The 12,095-nt window shown below is 33.4% G+C and overlaps 1 long non-coding RNA gene across 1 annotated transcript in view; it reads left to right on the top strand.

Annotated features, from left to right (window-relative positions):
* Positions 1 to 242: 242 nt before the first annotated feature.
* The window catches only part of LOC127720039 (uncharacterized), a 29,136-nt gene continuing 17,283 nt past the window's right edge, over positions 243 to 12,095 (top strand). Inside the window, exon 1 of the long non-coding RNA XR_007990593.1 lies at positions 243 to 408. This is a non-coding gene — a long non-coding RNA (uncharacterized LOC127720039). The remainder of the gene's footprint in view (positions 409 to 12,095) is intronic.

Raw genomic sequence — 12,095 nt, forward strand, 5'->3', positions numbered from 1 at the left:
GTGATCCTCCTGGTACAGATGTTAAAACAATTAAAGGTAATATCTTCCTCATATTGAGTCTTTAAGGTGATAATCTGATATTAATATACTACAGATTATTCTGAAATTTTCCTGAAACAGAGTTTGATATGCATTCAGTCACCATACTTATTTTCAGGAATATGGGGGTTCCTGATTGAGAAGGGCAAACTACTAAATACTACTATTTGATTCATTTAAGGATGTTCGCTCCTCTTGTTTTTAGCTCACCTGGCCCGAAGGGCCAAGTGAGCTTTTCTCATCACTTGGCGTCCGTCGTCCGTCGTCCGTCGTCGTCCGTCGTCGGCGTTAACTTTTTACATTTTGAACTTCTTCTAGAGAACCACTGAATGGAATGAAACCAAACATGGCATGAATGTTCCTTATGAGGTGCTGACCAAGTGTTGTTACTTTGTAGCTGATCCATCATCCAAGATGGCCGCCAGCGGGGGACTTAGTTTAACATAGGACCCTATGGGAAATGCATACAAATGACTTCTTTTAGGGAACCACTGAATGGAATGAAACCAAACATGGCATGAATGTTCCTTATGAGGTGCTGACCAAGTGTTGTTACTTTGTAGCTGATCCATCATCCAAGATGGCCGCCAGCAGGGGACTTAGTTTAACATAGGACCCTATGGGAAATGCATACCAATGACTTCTTTTAGAGAACCACTGAATGGAATGAAACCAAACATGGCATGAATGTTCCTTATGAGGTGCTGACCATGTGTTGTTACTTTGTAGCCGATCCATCATCCAAGATGGCCGCCATCGGGGAACTTAGTTTAACATAGGACCCTATGGGAAATACATACAAATGTCTTCTTTCAGAGAACCACTGAATGAAATGAAACCAAACATGGCATGAATGTTCCTAATGAGGTGCTGACCAAGTGTTGTTACTTTGTAGCCGACCCATCATCCAAGATGGCCGCCAGCGGAGGACTTAGTTTAACATAGGACCCTATGGGAAATACGTAAAAATGTCTTCTTTTAGAGAACCACTGAATGGAATGGAACCAAACATGGCATGAATGTTCCTTATGAGATGCTGACCAAGTGTTGTTACTTTGCAGTCGGTCCATCATCCAAGATGGCCGCCAGCAGGGGACTTAGTTTAACATAGGACCCTATGGGAAATACATACAAATGTCTTCTTTTAGAGAACCACTGAATGGAATGAAACCAAACATGGCATGAATGTCCCTTATGAGGTTCTGACCAAGTGTTGTTACTTTGTAGCCGATCCATCATCCAAGATGGCCGCCAGCGGGGGACTTAGTTTAACATAGGAGCCTATGGGAAATACATACAAATGTCTTCTTTTAGAGAACAACTGAATGGAATGAAACCAAACATGGCATGAATGTTCCTTATGAGGTGCTGACCAAGTGTTGTTACTTTGCAGTCGGTCCATCATCCAAGATGGCCGACAGCAGGGGACTTAGTTTAACAAAGGACCTATGGGAAATACATACAAATGTCTTCTTTTAGCGAACCACTGAATGGAATGAAACCAAACATGGCATGAATGTTCCTTATGAGGTACTGACCAAGTGTTGTTACTTTGCAGTCGGTCCATCATCCAAGATGGCCGACAGCAGGGGACTTAGTTTAACAAAGGACCTATGGGAAATACATACAAATGTCATCTTTTAGAGAACCACTGAATGGAATGAAACCAAACATGGCATGAATCTTCCTTATGTGATGCTGACCAAGTGTTGTTACTTTGTAGCCGATCCATCATCCAAGATGGCTGACAGCGGGGGACTTAGTTTAACACAGGACCCTATGGGAAATACATACAATTGTCTTCTTTTAGAGAACCAGTGAATGGAATTGAACCAAACATGGCATGAATGTTCCTTATGAGTTGCTGACCAAGTGTTGTTACTTTGCAGTCGATCCATCATCCAAGATGGCCGCTAGGGGGGGGGGGGGGGCTTAGTTTAACATAGGACCCTATGGGAAATACATACAAATGTCTTCTTTTAGAGTACCACTGAATGGAATGAAACCAAACATGGCATGAATATTCCTTATGAAGTGCTGACCAAGTGTTGCTTCTTTGTTGCCGATTTACTGTTCAAGATGGCCACCAGGATATTTTATTAAATAACAGGACCAATATTAATCAAAATTTGGCCTCAATCATTATTTGGGTATCTGTTATGATTTTTATCTATCTTTACATGATTTCTAAAACCAAAGTAGAGTCAGGTGAGCGACACAGGCTCTTGAGAGCCTCTAGTTTAATTTTTGCCAGATATTTGGAATCTTCTTGTTTTATCCATGTATTGCCATTAAAATGTTTTGCCCGCTAACCCCTACTTTTTTTTCCATTATTTGATTACATACAGTTTAAAATGTCATCTTTGAAAATCTTATAAAATCCTTGTTATTTTTTCATCGTTTTTGAAACAAAAAAGCGGCCAATGTTAAAAGTATATTTTGAAACAGAGAAGCGAACATCCTTAAATTCATTGCAAAATAACTTTGTGGGAGTATACTGTAGTATCTAATTGGAATATCAAAGGCAATATTTGTTTAGAATCTTAAAGTCTCTCTATGTTGCAAACAATTATGAGGACTTTTTAACACAATGGAGGAAAGACTTGTTTTGTGTATGAACTTTTTTTTTAGCTTACCATATGCTTCATTAATGGTCCTTTAGGTTGTTCAATTGGGTAACAATATTTCTCATCTGAATTCATTCAGATTTTGTTCATTGTCATTGTTTTATTAAATGACTTGGATTATATATTTATAGTACTTCAATTTACAATAATAATAATAATAATTCTTTATTTAACAAAGGTAACTCATTTAGCAATAAGATGTTAAACTTCCTAGAGGCCTTCAAAAACTATTGTAGTAAAACCTAATAATAAACATGCAAGTATTTTTTTTTCTATACAGATGATGGTAAAAGTTATTATGGAAAACTATCAGAAAAATTTCCTAAATCTAATGGAGATGACTGGTCAAAAGAATTTGATTGGTCTGGTGGCAATGGTGTATCAAGTGCAGGTTCTGGGTCTGGTAGTTTCAACATTAAAGGTAAATAATTAAATCAAATATCATGTGAAATGCTATAAAAACTTATTGTTTCACATTAATTCACTAAATTTCAGACAGTATCATTGTAACCACTGAATTCAGCATTAGTATAAAAATTACTTAGAGTACCATTATAAAACATATTGCAAAACAACTTGAAATAGGTTTTAGTACCTTTTTCAAAATAATAAAGCCATGTGGACATGTTTATTTATGATAATAAGTTGTTTCAACCCCCACCCCCACCCCCTACCCCCACCAGACATATATGCTATTTTTTTCAAATCATTTTTGGTATTCATATTGTACCCTATCATTGAAAATTACTTAAAAACATCAATTCAAAATTTCACTTGGTATTATTTGTGAATTTTGATTTTTACCTCATAAATATTTTTAAGAATTTACCTATGGTACTAGTATTTTTAGCTCACCTGGCCCGAAACTAGTTTTTCTCATCACTTGACATCCGTCGTTGTGGTCGTTAACTTTTACAAAAATCTTCTCTTCTGAAACTATTGGGCTAAATTTAATCAAACTTGGCCACAATCATCATTGGGGTATCTAGTTAAAAAAATGTGTCAGATGACCTCGCCTGCCAACAAAGATGGCCGACATGGCTAAAAATAGAACTTAGGGGTAAAATGCAAGTTTTGTCTATTGTTTTGAAAACTGTTTTAAATAGAGAAAGTCTGACAAAGCATAAATGTTCAGAATGTTGAGCTCTACCAATTGTTTTATATGTCAAAACTGTCAGACGACTTCTTATAGGAGTTATTGCCCTAAAATGACAAATTTTACCATTTTTTCTCATCTTTGCCTATTATCTTGATAACTATAATAGATAGAGATCCTTATGATCAGCAAGACAAGTTCTACAAATAAGTCTGCATGGTTGAAATCAGCAGTCGACTTCTTATTAAAGTTATTGCCCTTTGATGATGATTTTACCAGTTTTTTGCGTTTTTGCCTTACATCTATAAAATTGTAATAGATAGATACAAACTTAACTAAGCAAAAATGATCAGCAAAACAATAACTACAATTAAGACAATATGGAGGAAAACATCAAATGACTTTTTATTGGAGTAATTGTCCTTAAATGACGATTTTTACAATTTTTTTTGCATTTTGCCTAATACGGTAAATATTATAATAAATAAATAGACACTTTAAATCACAAAAATGATCAGCAAGGCAAGATCTTCTAACAAGTCAAATGAGTAGGTTCAGTAAGACCCCTTTTTGGCCCCAAAATATAGCAGTTTTACAAAATTGTGAAAATGTAATCTTTAAGCTATTTATTGTAAAGAAGAATGCTTCTGCTACATAAATATGGGCTGTTTTTTACAATACAATGCACATATATCGGGTACTAACATCATTAAGTCATGCTAAATTACTGAAATCTTCAAAATTTTAGCATTGTAGTTAAATTTTAGACGGTTTTCGTCTTAAATGAAAGTGGCCGCATTCGTGTTCATTCATAATATTGAAATGTAAGTTGCATTTGATGATAATACATAATATATATAAAGGTTGAGGATGAACACGGATGCGGCCACTTTCATTTTTGACAAAAACCATCTGAAAAGTGACGTTTTTTGGCATATTTGATAGATTTTTCATATTTAAGCTTGAATCGGCGCGTTTTTTAATGACTAAATCAGTTAAAATCTTTCACATAAACTAATCGAATCAATTGAAATAGACACTTAAGTGTTTAAAAAGTGTCTAAAATCTTTCGTAAGATGAACTTGAAATTTGAGGCCAAAATCGGCCCTTACCGGACCTACTCCTTTGCCGATATAGTTAGTAGACCGTCACTCTTTATAGGAGTAATTGCCCTTAAATGAGGATTTTTTTTAAACCTTTTTTGTGTTTTGAGCAAAAACTAAAGAAGATAGAGAGAAACTAAATAGATGTAATGATCAGCAATACAAGATCAACAACACAGAGATTTTTGTTATGAATTCTGTTCTCGTTTACAATGTTGGAGAGTGTCCTTTGTTGAATATGCACATAGATATTTCGATAAAGTCATACACAGATTAATGGCAGATATGGAATTTCTAATCTACATATTCCCCTCCTCTGGTGTCAACAAATTACATGAAATACGTTGAGTCTTCAGTGTGCTGACATTTTAAAATATTTGTTAATAAGAGTGGGGCTCAATTTGTTTTCTATTGTCATACTTCTTTTTTGTAGACGCATTCAGTGTTTTACTGAAGAAAGCTGACAGTTTTATGAAAAAGTTCTCGCTAAAAAAAATAAAACTCGGATCAATTATTAATTTTTTTGACAAGCTTGGAATGGATGAGTCAAAAGAAAAAATGGCAGAAGTTATTAAGACATTCAAGGTAGCATATTATATTATATATACAGAACATATTTCACACTTTTTACAAATGATTACATCTAAAACTTATATAAATTTTATGTTTGCTTAATGTTGCAGTAGAAATATTTCATTGTACTATATTCTTCCTTTGTCCTATGTATTTGCAACTGTTTCACATCACATACATTAAAATTATGTAACTACTATTCTTACTTTCACCCAGAACTTCATTACATTGTTACATATTTTAGAATTTACTTTCAAACATATTGTTTTGCATTTTTCTATAGAGATTAATAGACAATAAGCCTTGTTTCAACCCTTGGCAAGCCACTGATGATGAATTAGACCAGGAATTGCTAGAACGAGGTCAGAAGACTGGTGGTAGTAGAGATCAGCTGATAAAAAGACTTCTTACAAATAGCAACAGTATATATTATTTGTTATATTTTGTCCCTATCTTATAGCTTACTCCATGTACATAATGTTCCTCTTAAGGTTAATCTTAAATGTATATATATGTCTAAAAATTGTAAAGCAACACCAACCAGAAGTAAGTAAAAAAAAATATTAACAAGTGAAAAATACAATAATCAACAAATATTTTTTGGATGACAAATATCCTTTATTATAAAAATAAGACAACGCTCCACCAGAGACCAGTTGACCAGAAGATAACAAATATAGGTCACCGTACAGCCTACAACAATGAGCAAAAACCATACCACACATTAGTTCGTTTTTTATACGACTGCAAAAATTTTGGTATGACGTTAGCGTCGTTGTCGTCGTCTTCCGAAGACGCATTGGTTTTCGCACTATAACTTCAGTTTAAGTGAATGGATCTCTATGAAATAGGTAAAATACCACAAAAGGAAGGTTGGGATTGATTTTGGGGGTTATTGTACCAACAGTTAAGGAATTAGGGGCCAAAAAGGGGCCAAAAATAAGCATTTTCTAGTTTCCACTTGTGGAACGGTGTATGGATCTCTCTGAAATTATACCACAAGTTTCCATACCACAAAGGGATGGTTAGGATTTGCTTTGGGGGGTTATGACTTAAACTGTTTAGGAATTAGGGGGCAAAAAAGGGGGAAAAACAAGGTTGTCCTGGTTAATTGACAAATACTTTAGTACAAAACATAATTTAAAGCAGTGTCAGGGAGATAAATCAAATACATCATTTGAATTACCTCCCTTACACTGCTTTTAAATTATGTATAAAGTAATAGTTAATGAACAATTAAGACAATTTAAAACAGTGTAAGGGAGGTAATCCAAAAACAACGTTTTGATTACTTCCCTTACACTGCTTTTAAATTATGTTTAAAGAAATGCATATTTATAAAGAAAGACCAGTAAAAATATCTGCAAATGATGCATCTTTTTTTTTTTTTACAAAAAAATCCATATGAAAGATTTGACACCATATTTTAAATTCTATTATAAAATAGATTAAGTTAGCACTATGGTAAATTTAATTGGGTAATTATGGTTGCAAACTCCATGGGAAATTTGAATTGAGATTATGACCATATCTTGAGGGAAAGAATTTTTTTGGGGAAAAAGAGGGGGGAGGGTAAAAAGAAATTGTGGGGGGTCAATTTTTACTCATTTCAGATTTCAGAAATTAAAAAGAATTATTCTTCAAATATTATTTTTTTTTCAAATTTCAAGAAGTAATCTTTAATTGCACAGTATGGCACATTAGATTTGTAAAATATTTGACCACATTTATTTATTTTTTATGCCGAATCTGACCGTGTATTTAGATTTTTAATTTTGGGTCCAGTTTTCAAATTGGTCTACATTAAGGTCCAAAGGGTCCAAAATTAAACTTAGTTTGATTTTAACAAAAATTGAATATATAGGGTTCTTTGATATGCTGAATCTAAACATGTATTTAGATTTTTGTTTTTGGGCCCAGTTTTCAAGTTGGTCCAAATTGGGGTCCAAAATGAAACTTTGTTTGATTTCAACAAAAATCGAATATATGGGGTTCTTTGATATGCTGAATCTAACCATGTATTTAGATTTTTTATTTGTGGGCGGCCCTGCTATCAAATTGGTTCATATTGAGGTCAAAAGGGTCCAAAATTAAACTTTGTTTGATTTCATCAAAAATTGAGTTCTTTGGATTCTTTGATATGCTGAATCTAACCATGTATTTAGATTTTGGATATTGGACCATAATAGGTAAATTAAAAATTTTTAAGTTCTTGGACCACATTCATTCTGTGTCAGAAACCTATGCTGTGTCAAATATTTAATCACAATCCAAATTCAGAGCTGTATCAAGCTTGAATGTTGTGTCCATACTTGCCCCAACTGTTCAGGGTTCGACCTCTGCTGTCGTATCAAGCTGCGCCCAGCGGAGCATTTTATTACTTTTTGTATGTGTACAGTACATCAATTGCCAAATACATTGTGTTTTACCTTTTTTTTTTTAAATTCAAATATAATTTATTTCCAATATCCTGTTACAATTACCTTAGTAGCCCAGGAGAGCATACTTAGGGTCCCTGTGTAACATTCTCACTCCTGTCCAGAGAAAACAAGCGAGACAAATGTCCACTTTACTTATAAAATTACATATTGTAGTTTTCTTATATCATATAAACACAAAAGTCAAACACACCCAACATAATACATTAAATTGATCACAGTGATACCTGTCTACAACACAGTAAGTTTTTAATCAGGTTTTGTACATTGCTCTATTTTTTTTCATAAACAATGTAAATGTAATAAGAAGGTATACACAATTACCTTTTTTTCTAATTGAATGTATTGATACGTTAACTTGAAAAAGTAAAAGTAAACACTTGACCTAATTATTACATATCCAAATAAGTGTACCAGATCATTATTGAAATCTGGCTTTTGTCGAGCCTGTGACTTTTGTCGCAGAAAGCTCGACATAGGGATAGTGATCTGGCGGCGGTGTTAACTAACTTCTTAAAAGCTTAATATTTCAGGAGGTAGAAGACCTGGATGCTTCATACTTTGTATATAGATGCCATTGTCCTTGACCTCAATTTCTTGGTTCAGTGACTACTTGAAAAAAAGTTAACATTTTTAGAATGTTAATTTCTCTGATACTGTATGCAGTAGGTCAACTATATTTGGTGTATGGAATATATTACGATGTACATGCCAGTCTGGCAGGTTTTATTTGACCATGACCTCATTTTCATGGTTCATTGCTTATGTTTAGTTTTGTGTTTTGGTCTGTTTTCTTTAACTTTAAGCAATAGGTCAACTATATTTGGTGTATGGAATGAATGTAAGGTGTATATGTCTGTCTGGCAGGTATCATCTGACCTTCACCTTATTTTCATGGTTCATTGGTCAATGTTTAGTTTTCCTGGTTAACTTTGTTTCTTAGATGCTAAAAGCAATAGGTCAGCTATATTTGATCATGGAATGATTTTAAGCTGTGCATGTCTGTCTGGCATGGTTCCTCTGACCTTGACTCTATTTTCATGGTTCATTGGTCGATATAGAATTTCCATGTTCCATGGTTTGGTCTGTTTCTTTTATACTATAAGCAATAGGTCATCTATATTCTGTGTATGGAATGATTGTATTAAAGGTGTACATGTAATTCTGGCTTGGTTTATCTGACCTTGACCTCATTTTCTTGGATCATAAATGTTATGTGATACTTGTAGTAATACTTTATATGTAGGACTATCAACATAAAATCAATGGTCAGTAAAGTAGGCGAGACATTTCAGCGTGTGCACTCTTGTTTATTTTGTAAATGATTTAAACGTAAAATGCTATTTTCTTTTAGTTTACAATAAAATTGTCTAATAATTCTATTATTATTATTGCAAGTGATGTTTTCATACTTCATTAGATTTCAAAGTTTCCATATTGTCCATTTGTCTATGCATATTAGGATATTGCCAAATATAATTTCCTTTAAAGGCCTATCATAAATGTTTTTTACTTTTTATATTTGTACAGTATTGATTTTTATAATGACTCCCAAAATGTTTTTCATTTACATATTTAACCTTTCAATCATATTTTAATGTTATATTATGTGTAATATTTATTTTTATTTTCAGAATGTCCACTTCTATCAGCCTTGCTTCCATCAGATGTGTATTGTACTATTGATTCTATGTGTTTGGGTATAGAGTGCTGCATTAATGTCAAACTGTTTATATTCCTCCGTGCTGTCAAAGTTTATGCCAGACTTGATCCTGACAAGATGGACTTTCATTTTGGAATAGATGAATTCAAAAAAACTATTTCATTTGGAAGGGGATCATTGAATGATGGTAATAGTCATTAATTTTATTATAATAGTTCAAAAAAGGGACAGTTAGTGGAACAAAATGATGGATTTATTAAAAAAATTATTTTAACAGTTTTTAAAAGTTCCTTAAAATATTTACGTCATAACACATTCATGTGTTAATGCAATTTTTCGTAACATCTGTGTTCAATTTGAATGTTTAAACCTATTGTTAGGTTTTGGAATCAGTAATGTTCAGATGAAACAGCTGGGTTCAAATGTACCACTTGTAAAAAGATGGGTGATGTTGAAAACATGAATTCAAGGTCTTAGTTGTGCTTGAATATCAAGAGGAGCAATGAAAAATTCAGTGTTATTTTTATGATTTGTTGCTAGTAATTCCATTGTATATGGTTTAATACTAGAATGACCTATTTGGTATGAAATGAATTGAGTGATAGGGGAAAATAGGACAACACATGATGGAAGTATTCTATAATACTTTTTTGTCGCGCCTGCAATATTTATGTCACTAAAGCGAGACATAGCGTGTGCAGCATCGACATTCATGTTCAGTCTGTGGTTAAAGTTTTTTTTAGACATCAATAACTTTGTCTAACCTTCATGGACATGGTCCTGTGACTTTGAATTAATTAGCAATTTTCAATGTTAAGTTTTCTGCTTAAGTTAGTTTGATAGGATCTACTTGTGATAGATCAATGATATTTTGTATGAAGTTGCATTACTATCAGTTCGTATCAGTTTGACGACTATTTTGAGGCAGGGCCCCCTAGGTCATGGTCCAGTGACTTTGAATTAATTAGCAATTTTCAATGTTAAGTTTTCTGCTTAAGTTAGTTTGATAGGATCTACTTGTGATAGATCAATGATATTTTGTATGAAGTTGCATTACTATCTGTTCATTTCAGTTTGACGGCTATTTTGAGGCAGGGCCCCCTAGGTCATGGTCCAGTGACTTTGAATTAATTAGCAATTTTCAATGTTAAGTTTTCTGCTTAAGTTAGTTTGATAGGATCTACTTGTGATAGATCAATGATATTTTGTATGAAGTTGCATTACTATCTGTTCATTTCAGTTTGACGGCTATTTTGAGGCAGGGCCCCCTAGGTCATGGTCCAGTGACTTTGAATTAATTAGCAATTTTCAATGTTAAGTTTTCTGCTTAAGTTAGTTTGATAGGATCTACTTGTGATAGATCAATGATATTTTATATGAAGTTGCATTACTATCTGTACATATCTGTTTGATGACTATTTTGAGGCACTGCCCCTTATGACATGATCCAGTCACTTTGAATTAATTAGCAATTTTCAATATTAAGTTTTCTGCTTAAGTTAGTTTGATAGGATCTACTTGTGAGAGATCAATGATATTTTGTATGAAGTTGCATTACTATCAGTTCGTATCAGTTTGAGGACTATTTTGAGGCAAGGGTCCCCTAGGTCATGGTCCAGTGTCTTTGAATTAATTAGCAATTTTCAATGTTAAGTTTTCTGCTTAAGTTAGTTTGATAGGATCTACTTGTGATAAATCAATGATATTTTGTATAAAGTTGCAATTACTATCATTACATATCAGTTTGATGATTATTTTTTATGGCCCTGTCCACTAGATAATGGTCCAAAGACTGAATTAATAAACCATGTTGCTGTCCATCAGATTGTCTTTTCCTGAATTTTATGCCGACAGGCGAGACATATCTCTGTGTCAACATTTTATTCTGTATTTTACTGATAAATGGACATAATTTTTTCACAGTTAAAATTCAGGCTCAGTCTGAGGTTAAAGTTTTCCAGTCCATCAATAATTTTGTCAAACCTTCATTGAATTTTATGAAATTTTGACAGAAGCTTGTTAAAGACCTAAATATAGTATCCAGAGAAAAATTTTCAAAATATTTATTTTCATTTTTCCGTATTTTACTGATAAATGGACTTTTTTTTACAGTTAACAAGGAGATGCAGTCTGGGGTTAGAGTTTGTTACATATCAATTACTTTGTCGAACATTCATAGAATTTTATGAAACTGTGGCAGAAGCTTTTTTTTATGATCAATAGTATATCTGAAGCAAACTTTTGAAAATACCATAGGCGGATCCAGGCCCATACCCCCCCCCCCCCCCCCTCCCTTTTGTTGGAAAAATTTGGTTAATAATATAGGAAATCACTGAAGCATGACTGTAGCGGGCCCCCTCTTATGGCAGTCAGTTGGCCACCCCTTTTAAAAAGTTCTGGATCTGCCACTGAATACATTTTTTTCAATTTCAATGTTTTTCTCAAAGATGGGCTTAGTTTTTTACAGTTACCACTTACAGACAGTCTGGGATTTTTTTTACATGATAAATTTGTAAACCTTCATGGAATGTTATGAAACTTGAACAGAACTGATCT

The sequence above is a fragment of the Mytilus californianus genome, unplaced genomic scaffold, assembly GCF_021869535.1.
Source record: "Mytilus californianus isolate M0D057914Y unplaced genomic scaffold, xbMytCali1.0.p SCAF_11, whole genome shotgun sequence".
NCBI lineage: Eukaryota > Metazoa > Mollusca > Bivalvia > Mytilida > Mytilidae > Mytilus > Mytilus californianus.